An 18115-nucleotide genomic window follows, 5' to 3' on the forward strand; every position below is an offset into this window, starting at 1 on the left:
AGATTCCCTGTTCTACCTGTGAGAAATACCCAGTCTGTGGCTGGGAATCTGAGTGATACTGGCATTTCTATCCCTTACTAGTATTGTGAAGATAAATACATTAAAGATACTATGGAAATATGACCCTGCAAATATCTTGTATAGAAAGTGTTAGGGTCATAAATTAGTCCTGATTGTACCTAGGTTTGGGAAACTGTTACAGATTTAAAAGTGATGGAGGAGAGTTAAGCTGCTTTTGCTGGACACAAGTCAGCGGTTTCCTCTGCCAGTCTCTTTGTTCCCCTGTCTCTTAGCATTTTCTTTGAAATCCGGAGTTGTACCTGCCCACCCACATATTTATGTAAGCTATTTTCCAGTTACAGTTCTTTAACTGTACTTCCATTTGAGTGGAGTCATTCTTGCAGAATGGAATTGCTTCAGTTTCTTCAAGCTGGCGTCTCTTTCCCTTTTCTTTAAAAGAAGAGGGGAAAAAACTCACTCAAAGTGACATTGTATAATGGTGGATCGTGGCAGCTAATGAATAGTCAATGCCTTACACGCCACATTTAGGTCGTCTCCTATTTAAATAGCAACACAATTCAACACTTGAGTGTGTGAAATCTTTTTTAATAGAGAAATGAATTAAGTGTGAAAATCGGAGCAGCTTTCAGGAAAGAAAAAGAACTTGTAAAAGTCATTTCTAAGAAGTGTGTGGATGAGGATTATGGCAATTTGCACGCAAAACATAGTGTTTGATGGCAAGTGCTTGATGGCCATCAAATTCAGTGACCAAAAAGGAAATATCTTCTGCAAAACCCTGCTCTTTTTGGAATAATAAATAGTATTTTTACCCAAATTATTATTATGTTAGCTATTTAACCAGCAGAACGTTTATTTTGGTTGTATTATTCTAAAAGATACATTGATTTCCATTTTGTTACATAAAATTCAACCTATAGAATTTGAAAATCTTTTACAAGTGGCCCTGATCTGGCAAAGACCTGCTCATCTGTCTAGTTGAATATTTATAAGCATTTATACCCCATTAGTGCCTCTTATCTTGCACACAGAACGTGCTTGAAAATGTTAAATGAGAAAAAAAATCATGGATTGTATAATACAAATGTAAGATCTTTGATTCTCAATTGATATCTCTGCGTGCAATAGCAGGCTCTGGATCTGTTTAGGGTTTACAGATGCCTTAGTAATAAAATACTCAACATAATCTTGATTTAATTTTTATTGAACTAGGCTTAATCTGTGATCTTAGTAGGGCAAGGATTTGGCCTGGTGTTTGTTTTTTGTATTTCTGTATTTTTCATCTTGAAAAATGAAATTTGATGGGTAAGTGGTGTTTTGTTTATTAGTTGCTTTGTAGTGAATATGAATAAATTTAGGAGTTTCAGTCATATTGTCAGTATAAAAGCCTCAAGGAGAGTGCTTGCTCCCTCAGAAAAGCTCTGTCTCTTCCAGCTGTGCTCCTGCATGTGTTCTTGCAGCAGCTCACGCTGGTTCCAGAAAGTTATTAATTTCATGATCACCATTTGACTAGACTCTGTCCAGTAGCTGGTGCACTTTGCTGCTGTTTGCGTCAACAGCTGCAGCTGAAACCCAAAGTTCCTGTCCGAGCTCTGTTTTTAGAGCTAGACTTTCGCTCTGTGTCAGTCTAGACTAAGCTGGCTTAGTGAAGAACAGTCTGGTGCTGCCTCTGCAGCAGAGGTCCCCGACTGGAGTGGCCCTTCCTGAAGCATCCAAGGCAATCTGGAGGTTAAATCATACAGAACAAACACCACTGGCTAATGTGTATGCAATATAATACAGCAGAGGAAGAAGCATCTCTTGCGGGCAGAGAGTGGCAGGACTAGTAATTTTGTGAATTGTATCATTAATAAAATATATTTGATTCTATTTGATGCTGACTTTGGAAGGTGCTTCTATGATTATTACATTTTTAAGCATCAGATTTCTTTTTCTGAAGGCTTTACCCGAGGCTAAATTGAGATCTAATACAAAATTCAAAGAGGTTCTGCTGAAAAGCCATTAAAATTTTAACTTTATGTTCTTTCAGGGGTTTTGTAAGTTATAGATGCAAAGCTGTACAAGCCAAAAGGAATTTAACTATAAAATTCCTGTGTTCTGTAATAGGTAGATTGTCCAACCTGAGGTATATTCTTTGGTGTGTATTCTAACTATTTGTTGGTTTTGCTTGTTAAATGGATATGATCACTAAGGCTTTTTCAGTGCTTGATCTTTTCAGATGTTTTTTCATAGTGAAGTTCGAATTCTTCTTGTCTGTTCAATTAAAATGAGAGATTTCTAAGTCAATTTTATGGTAGTTCTGCTCTCCAGAGACACTCTTCAAGAGTCTCTCTCTTACTGTGGATACCTGCCCTTCCCTGCACCTTGCTGCAAAGGAAGGAGCCACTGGGTGCTTGAACTAGGAGAGAGTTGCAGCATCCTCTGACTGTGTCCCAGTAACGACAGACTATTTGTCGGTAGGGGATTCATTTGACAGAGCTAAAAAATGATAAGCTGAAACATGCTGAACATCCCAAGAAGAAATAGCTTGCTTGCTTTCTGTGAAGAATTTACCTTTTGGTCAATAGAACTGCTCGCAATGTATGAGAAATAGATTCTTGGCCCATCACTCTCTCCATATGATCTATAGATAACTTGGTAGGTTTACTGCATGTTACCTCCTACAATAGTTTTATTTCATAATCCAGAATTATAAAACCTCAGGAAAAATGTCTTTTGCAGACTGTTAAGCACTAATGTTCTCATATAATATTTTTTAATATGGCACAGACACTTATGGTAATTAAAATGCCCGCTGATGTCAGAAGCATCTCCTATGGCTCTTTTGCTTTATACTATGCAGAAAAAAAATCCAGACTGTCATGCCTCTCTGAAATTATTGCACACTGTTTTTAATTCTGATAGTAGCTACTGAAAATTTATGAATAAGCTTGTCTGCTATCAAAAGCTGCCTCATGGAACTTTACTGTATTGACACTCCATCATGATAGGGAAATATATATCATCTCATTTTGTTTTGGAAAATGTCTGCAGGAAATCAGGCATAGTTAATGACTCCAAATAGGCAGCTCTGAAAAGCGTAGGCTCTTTATCTCTGCTGAAAACCCAGAGCAAGTACCAGTGCTACAAATCCCTTGGCTTCCCTCTCTGTCCAAAATTCCTGACTAATCCTGCCAACATACCTCAGCTATGAGCAGGAGGGAATGTTACTAGGGCTGAGCACATGGCTGTTGATTATATGTCAAAAATTGTCAAAAAAAGTCAAAGTACTAGTCAAAATAGTCAAAAAAATAACTCACCTGCCTTTCAAACTCAACCCTATTAACATAATTTGTTGGTGAGCCATGCCACTTAGGCTGGAATGACTACTGGCTTTAGGTGTTTGCAGTTATGCCTGTATTGATTCTCAGAGAAAACACAGCAATACTTACCCAGGTGAAATCTGAACTGTAATGAGGTCAGTAAGGGATGCTGAAATCACAGCGTTCCTATTCAGCCACTCCTCTTGCGTCTTTGACTGTCCAGGGGAAACTGCCACAGATCTTACCTGAAATGCCAAAGCTTTGGGGAAGCTGAACTGATGCCTAGGAGAGGAATTTCTCCTGTCTTGCATTAACCTAACACTGTTGGCAGTTTTCTGTTTTGTGAATGTGTTGGCATTTATGTTTGTTAGTTTTACAGGGAAATAGCAAATGAGTATTTAGTTCATGGAAATCAGTGGAGCCTCCTCTGATTTACCCTGACATAAGCATGGTGCTCACCACATGGCTGTGTCTAACCCTGCTTAGTATCTGTGCACTCTCAACTTACAAGGATAACTACATTTAGTGAAGGGCTTATTGTTTCGTTTAAGAATCTTAAATGAAACACATGGTGCTTGCTGGGAGCGTGAATGAGCAAGGCACACTTCATCTCCTGTGTTGTTAGAGTGCCAGAAGGCTAGGCTATTTTGAGATGCGGTAACAGACAGAATTAATATGGTCTCTGACAGAAATCAATCCAGGGTTTTGATATTATTTATTCCCAGCTTGAGGATAAGGGTCTTTGTTTTGTCTTTTAAACTGTCACACCCTTTTCAGCTACTTCTATTGAGCTGCCTTAGCAGTCACAAGATGGATTCCATGAGAATTGGATGTCATCTCCTTCACTAAATAGCCAACTGGTACAGGAAGCCTAAGTGAGTTAGTGAATTTTCCTCTAGAGAGAGAGTTTCATTTAAATTGGTGGATAAAAGTGATCCTTTTTCAGAACATCTGTTCCAGCTTCTCAACTCCTGATTGTGGTGACGACAATATCTAGTGCAACTATCTCACCCGTGTTTTTCTGAACGCTGGCTATTGATACTGTTTAGCATTGTTAATCACTCTTATAGCTTTTTTTCTCTTCTTTAAAGGCTTGCCTTTTTAGACATAATTAGACTTTTGTTTATGCAAATATTTTGTAAGCAGCTTTGCCAGTCATTATGGGAAACTCAAGACGTCGTGTTGTGGAGTGCTTCACATGTTCAGGAGAATCTAAAATCACATATGTCAAAGGAGAAGTGGCATAAAAGGCAATTAAAAGTCAACCCACAACCATATTGTGGTAAACAACATGTATCTCAAGAACTCTGCCATGACTGAGTGCAGCTTTTCTGCTGAGTTATTGCCAATAAGAAAAAAATACTGCAACTTACATCTCTAAATTTTTGGAAATCCTTTCAGTCATTGGAGATACTCAAATTTTCTGCAGACATATTTAAAATCCATCTTGAATATTTTGCTTTCTGTGGATAGAGTGTCTTTTAAATAATTTCTAAACAAAATTCTATTCTTTTTCCTTGCATTCTCTTTTCTTTCTTCAAAGATGTTGGTTGGTGAGCGATTCTTTCCACTGTGTATACAATGAAACTATGTTCATGGATGTGCCTTTTACTTTACCTTTTTTTTTGTCTGTATTCCAGCACTTCTAATAAACTTCAGTTATTCATCAGTTGGGGAAATCCTGCTGTCTTTTCCTCTCTGTTAACTATTTCCGTTTTCTGTAGTGTAATTCTCTATAGATGTTATTACTGATACACACGTTAATCCTTCTCTCTCCTAACTTTCCAAGCCAGGTGCGCACATGCCAACTGGAACAGCACAAGCAGATGGTATAAAGTTGCTAAGGTCCCTTGGTATTTTTTGAAAAAGGGCGTATTATTCTGAACATCCTGACTAAATTATAATGTATGCAATTGCATTTGATCTGTCTGCATTTTTCCAATCTTCTGTTTCAGGAAACCATGTATTTTGTAAAAATCTTTTCTGAACTGAAGGTGATCTGTGGAGTTTTTGGAGCCAAGCATGAGCAATATTCTTCTTTCTCCATATGTAGGAGTGCGGAGGTTGGTACTGCTCATTGCAGAAATATTCTACAACACAATTTGTTAATCTGGAGCTACTTTCTATCCCCACAAACAACCTAAAAAAAACCAATGCCCATAAAACACAAGAGTCTTAGCAGGAAATGAAGCACAGGTCCACTAGAAAAAGAAGGCTGGAGGAGTTTGTTCGTTTGAAGCAGCTGTTGGTGGCAGGAATCCCCTTCCTCCCGCATGCACAAGCAGTCTTGGTCAGGCCCTGCTGCTGCACTGCAGCCTGCTTTAGCACAAGCCCAGGAGCTCCGTTCTTGGGCTCTGCCCGTGTCTGCCTCTCAGGGCTGCACTGTGCTTGGCCTAGTCTCCCGAGGCAGCGTTGCACATCTGCCTTCCCTGCATCGATAGGTGGAGCTGCTACAAAGCAAATGGATAGAACTCCATCAGACAGGGCAGCAATGAGGATCCATTTAGCTCCATAGTGTGCAAATCACAATACTGTGAGAATACATTTCAGATGGAACCAAGACCCCTTCTAAGTTACAGCTGTATTCATTATCCTATAAAAATACATATGGATGAGAAAGATGAAACTATTTCTCTAAAAAAGACCAATTCATGAGGTTCTGATGAATTTATATAATATACCCGCTACTATTCCTTAGTTTATTGTGAGCATCCTTTTATCAGCTGCCAAATCCTTTGATTCCTCTTTCATGAATTTTTGGAGAGATAAAACTCTGCATTTTAGAGAAACTATTGATACCTTAAACCTTTCATTTGACCAAGAAGCTATATTCTCTCACAACTTTGGTTTAAAACTTATTTACAAGTCTGAAGACATTACTTTTACTACACTTTTATTACTAATTTAACGGCCCTATAGTTCCCATAATCGTAAGAGGAGGTGCTATATTCCCAGAAAAGGGATTTTATGCCTGTTACTTAGGATAAGCAGAGATAGGATATGCAGTAACTACACAGTGAACTACTGTGCTCCACCTGAGCTGGGTTAAGGGCCATGTCTTTTGCACCCATTTTGATACTTAAGAATAGCCAGCTGTGTGTTATAAACCACCTGATGGGGTTTAACTTAAAGATGCTTATAGCAGAGCATAGACGTGGGAGTTAATAAGACCAAATCATCTTCAGGTGTTTGTGATGAGCTCTCCGAACTCTGGATGACACCATTGCCAAGTTAGATTAAGCTGTTCTCCAGCAGAGGAGGACTAGCTTAGGCAGCAGAAGAAAGAGCTGTTTTTGCCTCCCTTGTAGTAACAGAGCAGTTAAAGATCAGGAATGTAGTCTGGCTGTGTTTGTGGGTTTTTTTTCCGCCCCCCCCCCCTTGTGATTCAGTACTTGTCAATCTGAAGCTGTCAAGTAAGCCCTAAGATGCTGAGTGTGATTTCTGGAGTGGGACAGGCCTTCAAGCTTGCTCTGCATTTGCTAGGAAGAACAGAAATACAGCACATGCACACATCTGAAAAACAAAAGGCTGCTTTTGGAGCCTGTAACAGAAAGAATCTGAAGATGTGACATAGCTCTCTGCTCAGTCTGGGATTGCTGAATGTTTCTTCTGGCTGCCTGAAGACCAGTATCCACCTCAAGGAGGGCTGACGTGCTATCTGACTGAGACAGAGCTGAAAGAATGAAGTCAAGGTAAGGATATTCCCTCCCCCCTGCTTTTTCTTCACAGGAGCTTATTAAACCTTAAAGATAAGAGAGATGTTACGGCTCTTTCTTCCTTATGTCATTGAGGAATGAGTCCTGAAAATTAATGGCTGTATTTAGAAAAGCACCTCTAGTCAGTCTGCTTTTTAATGAGATATGTGAAAATGTACCCAAGAAACTATCATCTCCCAGGAATTAATTGATGTTGTAGCTAGTGGTGGTCTTGGTAAGAAACTGCAAGAAAGAAAGAAAACTTCCCTAGCCCAGCAGGAGTCAGCGCCTCCTGCCTGTGCCCTGTTTTCCTTCTCTTCCCCAGCCTTCACACGGCAGGAAGTGCAGGTGTGACCCCAGTGAGATAAGGGGTTTCACTCCATCCTCCCAGTGATCTAACAGAGTTTACTTTAATAACATTCCTTTTGTTCTGGCAGCTAATCATGGGCTGGCCCAGATAGCATCACGAATTTGCTCCTTTCTGATAATAGGATCTTATCAGGGCTTCAGCAGCATATAGCATTGTATAGGATATAGCTTTAATTAAAATGACAATATGGAACAGTTGAGGTTAGATTCTCTAGTCTGACATCTCTGTAAAACCAGTCTGGAAAAGGAAATGAATGTCCTTCATTTGGTACTAGAGAGAGAAGGTAGACAACTACTTTGCCGATATATTAATCATCTATTTGCTGGAGTTAATGTGTTGGAAAACTGTGAGGTAAGCACTCTGAAGGTGTGCGGTGACCACAGACCGCTTTCTGAAGGGTCCCTCCAAAGTGCTAAAACTGAAATAGCAGGGGCTACACCTTGGCTGTGAGTGTTCCTTAGTGGGGGAACAGTCTTCTATGTTTGGGTTGTGTAATAAGGGATTTGGTTCTGACCTCTGTACACTGTCACAAGACAAATTGTAGCATTACAGATAGAAGTCTCATAGTACTGAACTGGCTTAGAGAATACAAGCAATATCTTCACCTTGTAATTCCAAAGCTGTAAAATTTGAAATTTATGAATGACTGCTGTTGCCTCGCTCTGAAACCCACTATTTTGGGGCGGGGGTAGAAAGCATATTTACTATACAATGCGTTCTTTCCAAAGGCATCTGTAATTTGAAGGTAATTTTTCAGTGCTTTGCCATCACACTTAAACTGGTATTGTGCATTCAAGTAGGCGAGAATCCTTTGGCAGCTCCTCAAATGTACCGTTTGGTGCCCCATGCCAAGCAAGACCTCCAGCTTCTGTAAAGTTCACCTATCAGAACTCACAAATCGATAGCAACCCACAGTCAGGGACAGGTTTCTTATCTTCTGTGTTACCTCATGCTTGCTACTAGAGAAATTGGGGCTGCAGTAGTGCCTTATCTGTAGCCAAAGGCTGACTAATCAGCACATGTTCAGTATGCAGAGCCTCACCTTCTCTTCCCATCTGACACCTAAGGAACTCAACAGACCGTGTTCCTGCCCACCAGTTTCATACTGCCGAGAGCCTGTTCTCCATCATCCCGTCTGCCAGAGAGCATCAGGAAACCATGTTTTACTGGTAGTTGCAGAACTATGCAAGGATGATTATAAAAGTGAATTAAAAAGAAAAATTGGCAGAAAATTTCTGCTTTAGAATGAGTTGATTGATCGTGACCACAGCGTTCTATGGCATTGCATTATTTCTGATAAATCTTTAACTGTTCAGGTTTTACCTGCAGAGAAAATTCAGAGCAGTGGGTCTGGACAGCTATGAGGACCTGTCTTCAGGTCTCCCGTTTCTGGTTCAGGGCAGGGAACTTTCCTACAGTGTGTTAATGAGGTGTTAGGGCGTAGAGCAGTGTGTTTGTTACTAATAGTGCAGTTAGAGGATTGTATGAGGGTGAAAGAGCAGCTTGCATGGAAAAGTGTAGATTTCAGTGACTCTGTAGTTTAGTGGTTAGGACATGCAACAACAGTAACAACAACAAAACAGAAAATCAGGACATTGGAATTGGGTCTCTTTTATTACAGGTGGGTGTCTTAATGCCCTATTATTAGACAGATGACTCTATCAATAGATTTAAACTCTGCTTTGGCTTCACAACGAGCAAGGAGCCAAGAAATGCTAAAGAGTGCGTGCTTAAGGAGGCCTTAATGTTTAACCTCATTTTCCAAGTTGCAAACCCAGGGCAGCCATCTCTAACTTCTAGAAGTTTTCCTTTCACGAAAGTGCAATCCTGACACAGCAGCACATCAGAGCAGGCATCTACCTTTAAGCAAGTCAACACACTGAAACTTTTCAATTACTAAGCACCTTCTGAAATGGGATCTTGTTCTCTTAACTCCACAGTGAAATCAAGAGTAGTTTATGTGATGTTCTAAGTAACAAGAGATGACAATGGATGAAAAGGAAACACAGGCTGGCTGACTTAAGGGAAAGCTATTTTGGAAAGAAAACTACCTTTACTCAGCAAGACTATAAGTTAATGTTCCTAATTTGTTCAATTTTCTGTTAAAAATGCGTTTTTTAAAATTAATATTTGTGCTTTTCTTGCACTGTTTTACTCTGGATATATTTGGTAGCTTAAAAAGTTTTATATTCTGCATATATTGTACTCTTTTATTTAAACTGTATATGTAAATCATAAAAATAATACCATAGTTCCTATTCTTTAGCAGTGAGTGTGCCTGCTTCTCTCTGTTCCTCACAGCTCTTTGTTGCGACCAAGGAGTTGACGACTTCAGCTGCATGGCTGAGAGGTAACACCCCAGGAAAGCACCAAGTGCCCTGGCTGGCAGTTGCCAAGAGTGAAGTGGTGTGTGCAGAGATCTTCATCCAGGTTAGTAGTTTCCTGCAGCCAGGACAAATGTCATGTCCTCTTCATTCTTCTGCTCAGCTGTTTTGGCAAACATTCTCATAGCAAATCACAAGATCCATGTTCCAAAAAACAAACAACAGCAAAAACCCCACCTTTGGTAACTTATTTCTGTCTTGAGACAATGCTTGATCTTAAAGCTTTTTTAAAAATGAAGAGGTTTTTTTCCCCTCCCTTTTCTATGTTGCAATATAATATTCAGTTTCATATAACTGTTGTGACCTGTTGGGGAGTAGTAATCTGCGCTATATTACTACTTATTAGTAGTAATTAGTAGTAGAACTAATTAGTAGTAATTAGTAGTAGAACTATTATTATTCTCTTATAAGAAACACTTTTGGAATTGCAAGTGTTAAATACATTCTCTTCCTTTGGTTTTTTTTTTTTTTTTGGTAATGAGAAACGCTTGACTCTATATGAGAAAAAAGACAAGTGTCCAAATCCTCCTGAAGATGGGTTTTATGTTATGCTTAATGTCTGTGCAGGGGTAAACTGGACCCAAGCAAAATATGGTGTGTGCTTTAAATGCCGCAGTGGTATTGTAAGCAGAATACTTCCTCTTCTGCCTCTCTGCCAACGCTTGACTGTGAAATGCATTTTCATTACCAGGGTGAATGTAGTCATAAATCCTGAAGATCCCCTCAAGATTAGAGGAAGTTGTTCTCTTCTTATTAAGCATACCAGTAAAACATCAGTGCATGAAATCAGGTATTGATAAAGAAAGAAAATCAGAAAACCACCCTGCACTCGACATCACCTCTTGCCTTTATTTCCTCCTCCTTTGAAGAGCTCAGTAGGTTTTCCCTATAGCCAGGGAAAACTCTACTTCATCTTTCATAAACGGCCACTTCCACTAAGCTGCTGACTTCATGGTCTCTTATGTGATTACTTATGACAGAGTTCATTTTATTTTGTTTGAGAACATAATTAGTCTTCAGTGCATGACAGTGGAGTGGCTAGCTCGCATTACGATGCTTCCTGCTTCCCTCTGCTGGGTGGAGCTGGAATTGCTCCGTAACCTTGGATAAACGTCTTCTAGGGAAACGCAGCAATTTGGTGGGATGTGTTTCGACCTTCCAAGAAGCACTGTGCCAGTCAAGGCAGGGTGCTGCACCACGTATTGAGCTACCTGGGCTCAAAAGTCCCTCCAGAGCACTCAAACTATTCATTTGGCTCGTCTCCGGTTCTCTCTCAATTGGGCAATAATTTTATATATATAGCCACTAGTAACATTTTCAGAAGAAGGTGCTTATTTCTACACAGCCCATTTCTTTTATTATTTTTCCCTGCAACATGTGTGTCAAACTTCAGAAGAGCATTCATATGGCTTGTTCTTGGCAAGTGAACTAGGCTGTTGCCTTTGAAAAAGAAGCAGTGTTTTTCTTGATGGTAAAAGGATTATCAAGATGCAATATAAACAGGCTTTTCTTTCAGTTCCTACCTGTAGGTTTGCTGATAAAATGTTTAATTGGCATTTTGCAGTATTACGTTCTATTCAATGCAAGTATAAAATAATGTTCTCAACTTGCCCACATCCACTGAAAACAACAGCAAGTTCATTCTATTAAGCATCCTCCAAACCCTTCTAGCTGCTGTGGGACATGCAGTGAGATTCATCTTCACTTTACAAGATACAGGCAATTTAGCTAACGACCCAAGACAAATTAGACTATGGAGCCATGCGATAGGTTTGCTAGCTCTAGCACTGCAGTGCCATTATTCTTAACGGTGTTGAGGGCATTGTGCACTGGAGACAAGACATACTGGGTGAGTTGAAAATACCTGCACGCTGTCGTTGCAGCCCACTGAAACAATCGAGGTAGTTTTTTTTTTTTTTTTCCTCCTCTGTATGTGTACAGAACACTTTCAAACCGGCTGAGGAGACTTCCTCATCAAATGGTATGTTGAAGATGTTGCAGGGTAGGTAGAGAGGGATGTTCATGGCTTCCATAAGAGACTTGTGGGTCTAACCCAAGGGGTTACTTGTGTGTATGGTGGGAGCTGTCAAAAATTGGATTCTTTGTCCTTAATCACCTTAAATGAGACAAAGAGCTTTACTGGCTGTGTTGTGCTTCACTCATGTGGGTTCATGGACACTTTTCAAACAGAAGAGTTTGTTAGTGTTACAACTTGCATTGATATAGGTTTGTACTTCGGCTTTGGCTGATATAAATGTATTTTTTATGTTTAAGGAACTACTCAACTGCGTGTTGTCCTTCTTTCCCACCTGAGATGATCAGATAGTTCAGTTTCATGATTTGTCTCTAATTATGAATAATTCAGAGCTGTTGTTGCTAGGTGGATGCCCTCTGCTTTTGTGCTGGAGATTAAGATGAAAACAATATAGCAAAGCATTCCTTTTTCCCCCCCCCTTTTCCTCTTTTCACCGAGAAGCCGTTATTATGTGACCATTTCAAAGGCACAGTTAGGTAACCTAATAACATGACACTTGCATATTTCCAATTCTGTCAAAATTGCACTTAATTAGGGTGAAAATAATCTTCCATTTCTCATGCCTCATTGTGAGGCTTCAATGCACTGGCTAGCAAAAAGGGGAGATGGGAACCGAGTGTGGATTAGTCCAGTACATTGAGCAAATCAAAGCAGGGTGAAGTGGCCCTAATTAAGACAAACATGTTTGCGATGTGAACGACTGGTGCCTCCTTCAGCATCTTTCCCAAAGTGCCTCGGGCTTTCCAAGAAGCACGCGGCAACATCCAGGCTAAAACTCCACTTGTCTCATTAACCCTTGTTCAGAGCATTAGCCTCCCATGTTGCTGGTTAGCTGATACTGTTTCTTTGCCAGGTTCCATAAAAGAATTTTCTTAGCTTTCTGTTTCCATGTAATTCTTAATTTAAAGCTGCTTTATGTGTTTCCATTGTGTTCTGACCTGTAATTCTGCCCCTCTGCTTTTCATGACTCGACTGCAATCATTCTTGGCTGCTGAATCTTTCTCAGCCTTTGCTGGTTAATTGTCAGAGGAAGCCGTTAGTGGATTCTGCTTTTCACTGTTGTATACGAGTTTGGATGAGAAAAGGTGGCGGTAACTGCGCACTTGAGGAGAGGAATCTGAATTTTATCCAGTAACAGCCTTCTGAGAACAACAATACTCTGACTGAGAGTGGAACAGCTAGACAGGTCACTCACTAACTGTACCCCTGCTCAGACAGGGGCATCATTGCCAGCTCTGAACCACACTATGCACACAGTACTTTAAAGAGGCTGCTTGGATGGAGAACATTCCTTTTTCCTTAACCACAAATTACAAACAGTCAAGTTGCTGAATTGCCTGCCCAGTGTTGCTGTATTTGATATTCCCTGTGTGCTCCCTGAGTGCACTATCCAGTTCACGCCTACCTCGTACCTGCCTCATCTGCTTCTTGTCAGGCACCTGCCAGGCCAAGTGAGAGCTCAGACAGGAATATCTGAGCAAGAATTGTAAATCCGGAATAGATACTTGGTGAGTGACTTTAAAGAATGAAAAGTACCAGTGATGGACAGTTTGCATTTGCAGTCTGAGCTCCTTGCGCAGGGGTTTGAGCATGTTGAATAGCTGCCCTTTGCCTGTAATCCAGGAGCACCCACAACAATAACTGGTCACACATCCAGGCATTTATGTAGGTGGGAGCTGAGTGTTAACGTCTGCAGAGAAATCTAAAAGGGCATGTAAATAAAACAACAATAATTAATGCTGCAGTAGGGAATCTCGTTTTGCACAGTTGAAGGAAATTATGTAGGCAAAACTTCAAGAGCAGCTGATTCCTGCAAATTAGGAATCAAGGTGTGAGTTAGGCATTAAGATTATGACATTTTCTAAATGCCTGGTTCTTTCGATTTTAAAATCAATTAGTGAAGTTCAGATGTTCCTCACCCCCGGGGCATGTTAATCCAGACTCCTGAGGCCAGGCCAACCACTGCGGCATATTACTGACCGTGTTGTGTTTGCACAACGGGACTTGCTGAGTGCGAGTAAGGTGTTGTTGCGTTTGAGGGGTTTGTTTTGGTTTGGGGGAGATTCTTTGTAATAAAAGAGTTTACATCATTTGGCTAATATGGAAACAAAATATAAGAGCAGTAATCTTAACAATTTAAGTTGCTAAAACTTAGAATAAAGAAAATATTTCTCAAGTCAAGCCACGAAGAATTGTGTGTACTGTAAATAGTAACCTTGCCTTATGGATCAGAAGTAAGCATGCTACTCTGGTCTCTTGATGAAAGGTAATGTAGAAATTGGCTTATGCACTGGTCACTCTTGATGTGCTCGACACTTAGAAGCACAGCAAGCAGTGTGTTGGCCTTACATTACTTGCAAGAAAAACAGAGAAGTCCTGAGATGCTCTCACACCGGACTTAAGTGAGCTTCAGAAAAGTAGATAGGAGCTTTCTGACAGAATGAAAATCAGATATGCAGATATATGTATATACACACTAAATGTTTCTGCCACTAGATGTCCCAGAGCTGTGTTGCAAGTCCAGCACAAGCCATGGTGCCCCCAAATTGCAAAGCTGGGATGCAAAATACATCGTGACTTGGTCTGCTGCTGTGATAGCTGCTAAGTGCAGTGTGATTGCTGAGGATTTCTGTAGTCCTTGCGGGATTAGGATTCATTGTTTTATATGGCTTCATATAAAGATACAGAGCCACTTAAGAAGAAAGTGCTTTTGAAATGGAAGCAGCAAGAAGGCTTGTTTATTGTTGGTTGGTCTAAAACCGAACATGTTCTTACTTTTTTCTTTTTTTTTTTTTTATTTTTTTCAAAAAAAAAAGGGTTGGGAGGAGGTTTGCATTCTTCCACTGGCAGGCACTGCAAAGCTCTTTCCCTACCACCCGGCTCCATTTTCTGGAATAGATGTTTGAGGAAAGTAGAGCATGTTTTTCATGCTCTTATCTTTTGGCTGTGGCTGTATTGGTTCTTCTGGAGTTCAGGATTTCTTATGCAATACATTGGTTTTATTATTTACTGTTTATTGCCCATGAATTTAGCAAATGTGATCACAGCTCTTGCATCTTGTCAGATCCTTGTGCGAGACAGGCCTGTGGTCAAGATCTTCTTTATTGCTGGAAGTTTTTGCAGTGTCCACTAGGTCTGGACTGTGCAGGCTCCAGTGTTAAAACGTGTGGAGTGTTTTTGGAGTCAAGCCCTGACTACTGTGGTTGGATAGTTACAAAAATCTAACTATGGAAGAAGGCAACTTTGAGGCACTAGTGTGGCCTCCTTCACTCTATGCAGCTGCGGTCTGGGCAGGTACTAAGGCAGCTCTTGTCTGTTAGTGGCTTCAGTGATTAATTGAAATCAACAAGGTGGGGAGTGTGCGACAGGAATACATTGCTTGTATTTTCCATTAGGGATGCGGCAGAGAGAAACACGCTGTGTTCTCTCTACTGGCATGTGCATGCACACCTAGGCCTGCAGACCTGGAGAAAGCAGCCTCTTGGTACATGGGAAGTGTTGGGAGCTTCCAGAGGGGGAATTTAATCCAATCTTTTCCAGTATGGAGAGAAATTGTAGTTAGCAGTTGGAGCCCAGGCTTCCTCTTTTTTACCTCTTGTGCTGAGCAGGTGGCTGTTGCGTTGGTTTGGTGTCACGAATGGACTTACTCAGTGAATGTCCTTTGAGGCAAGAGCTCAGTGTATCTCTACACGATCTCTGCTTGCAAAGGAGCTGGAATAATGAGATTGCAGCCTGAGCTTGTCAAGATTGCTGACTCAAGCCAGGTACTGTCACAGCCACAGCTTTGCTGGCTGTGTTGGAGCACGTCTTGGATCCCCTTTTGTTATGTTTTCTCCTGAAAGTGAAAGATGGTGAAGGATAAACGTCTGCAGCATGCTAAGAACAAGTACTTGGGTGCTCTTGTTGGCTTCTGTGTCACTGCAACTGAGCCCTTCAAAGCGCTTAAGTAATTTCATTACTTGTTATTTCAGTTGGATCTTGTTGTCTGTTCCTGAATTATTTACTTATCGTATAGATGTGAATGTTTGCTTTAGAGCCAACTGCTGTGTGTGTGTGTAACATTGTGATGTGTGTCAGTGGCGTAGATATACTTTCCTTTTATCAGCGCATACATAATATGTATGAGACTCCAGTGTCATCTTGTGTATGTTCAGCTGCAGGAGTCTTCGTCTGTTGCTGAGGGCACATTAGCAATGACCCTCACCTGGATGTGATGAGACCCAGGTGATGTGAGTTCTGTTTCATTGCAAAACACCTGGGGTTGTCCAAGATCAAAGTTTAAATAAGATGCAAACCATAATCACCTGGCTGCAAACCTCTGTGTTGCTCTTGAGAAGACATTTAAAACACCTTTGCAAACTCAGCTGGAGTCTTCAGCTGAGTTTCCAGAGTGAAGGGGAGACATTTTTTTCCCTGTTTTTATAATTATGTATAAATATATATATGTACTGAAAAATACTTGGTTATTGACATATTCTGTCTAGAAGAATTCACTTAGTTGTAAAGTGCTGTCTCTTTAAGAATTTAATGTAGTTGAAGGTTGTAGAAATCTCTTTAGCAAAGAGGGAACATGTTTGAGTGTCTGGAGAGTGACAGAACCAGTGACAGAACTGAGAATTAGAGTCAAGACCCTTGGCCGGATTCTGGGAATCCCTCCCATAGGCACTTGGCTGTTGCTATTGAAGTGCTTGGGATGAACAGACCTCTTTCTAGCATCCTCTAGATTCTTCTCTATTAATCTCTGTATGTTTTTTTTACATCTTCATGTTTCAGGCTGCTTTTCACTTGCTTAGAATGCTACACACTCCCCACTTCGAGATTTGCACCTTGCAGAATATTCTTATTTGTATTCCCACACACTTTGATTCATTAATTGAAGTTACCAGCTGTTGCCCCCCTTTTTTCTTTCTCTGCTTGTGCTCCTTTTCTTCCTCACTGCAATGGTATAAACTGAGAATTTGGTGTTTTATCCAAACCACCAAATACTGACTCAGTAGCATAAGTAGGAAGAGATAATGTACTTACAGAATGTACATGGATGCTTTTTTTTTTTTCTCCAATGCAGGAGTATAATGTTTGCACCATAATGCTTCCAAAGCAGGTAAAGTAGGTGCTCTCTATGACCTGAGTTCTTGCATAGTTGCCCAGTTCTATTGCTCAGGGCTTTTTGGAACCCATTGGATGTGCAGGTGACATCAAAGGCTGTTGAAGGAAATGTATTTTTCATATGCTTGCTCCCTGCCCTTACAGCTGTGCTGCAAACACTTGATGGAAAGGGAATAAGAGATGTTCTGCTGTGATGTTCTCAGATATCGATTCCTTTTTCTTTTTTTCCTCTTAAAATTCTGTTTACAAATTCCTTTGCTTTAATTATTTGTTTCCATCTGAAAACAACAGAGAGTTACCCTGGAGGAGGCCCGATTGGCAAGCCTTGTTCTTAAGTATTTGTAACTAATCCTTTTGCATTTTCCCAGAAAATATCCCTGGAGGATTGCAAAGAACTTTGTAAGTAGTAATTGATCCCCCTTAAACTTGTAGAATAGAGGCTTACTTGAGAATTTGTGAAATCTGGGTAGAGTGAATTTAGTAGGTTGGTGAAGTGTAAAGCACAAATGGGAATGGAACTGCACAATTCTCTTAACGGTCTCTTCCTCTGACTATAAAACAGCGTTCACCCCCAGAAGGCTGGAGATGGAGAACACTGGCAGTAGCTACGGCTTTCATGCACTGGTGTGACACTGGAATGTGTTGGCTAGGAGAACACCAAGGTAATGCTCCTGGAAGGCAGCGATAAAAACGGTGCATTTGCTCTCAACTGCAGTGCTGTAGGAAGCTCTCAAGTGCTTGGCTAGTGCCAAATCTCTCCCCCCCGCCCCTTTCTGTGATATTTCCTCCACTTCTACTGCAGTTGCTGAGCTCTGTAGAAGCACTGATGTACCACACAGTGAATTTGCTTCCAGAATATTTTGATTACTTTCCCATGCTCAGTACATGTGTTTTCCATCGCAGGCATTGCTTGGTTATTGCTGAAGGAGCTGCATGACTGTAGTTCAGAGCAAATGTGACGTTGGGATGAATCCACCTCAAATTCTAATGCTTAGGCAGGACTAAAGCACAGAAAGCTGTGTTTATTATTATTTTTTTAAATGTTAAGTGGCCTTATTTTAGTACTTTTAGAAGAAACTTGATATTTCATGTCAAACGCTTGAGGCTTTCTTGTGTCCCTCTCCTGGGAAGCGCCCAATAGTTCCCGCAGCGTTAGGGGTTTGCCCGGCGGGATGCGGTGCCCGCGGGCACGGGGCCTGTGGTGG

General features: G+C 40.7%; 1 long non-coding RNA gene across 1 annotated transcript in view; it reads left to right on the forward strand.

The window, feature by feature from the left end:
• LOC112949706 overlaps positions 1–5379 on the forward strand; it is a 29058-nt gene extending 23679 nt beyond the window's left edge. The window contains exon 4 of the long non-coding RNA XR_003249864.1: positions 5276–5379. This is a non-coding gene — a long non-coding RNA (uncharacterized LOC112949706). The remainder of the gene's footprint in view (positions 1–5275) is intronic.
• The last annotated feature ends 12736 nt before the right edge of the window (positions 5380–18115 follow it).

Source organism: Nothoprocta perdicaria, unplaced genomic scaffold (assembly GCF_003342845.1).
Source record: "Nothoprocta perdicaria isolate Ctin4 unplaced genomic scaffold, notPer1 scaffold_103, whole genome shotgun sequence".
Lineage (NCBI taxonomy): Eukaryota > Metazoa > Chordata > Aves > Tinamiformes > Tinamidae > Nothoprocta > Nothoprocta perdicaria.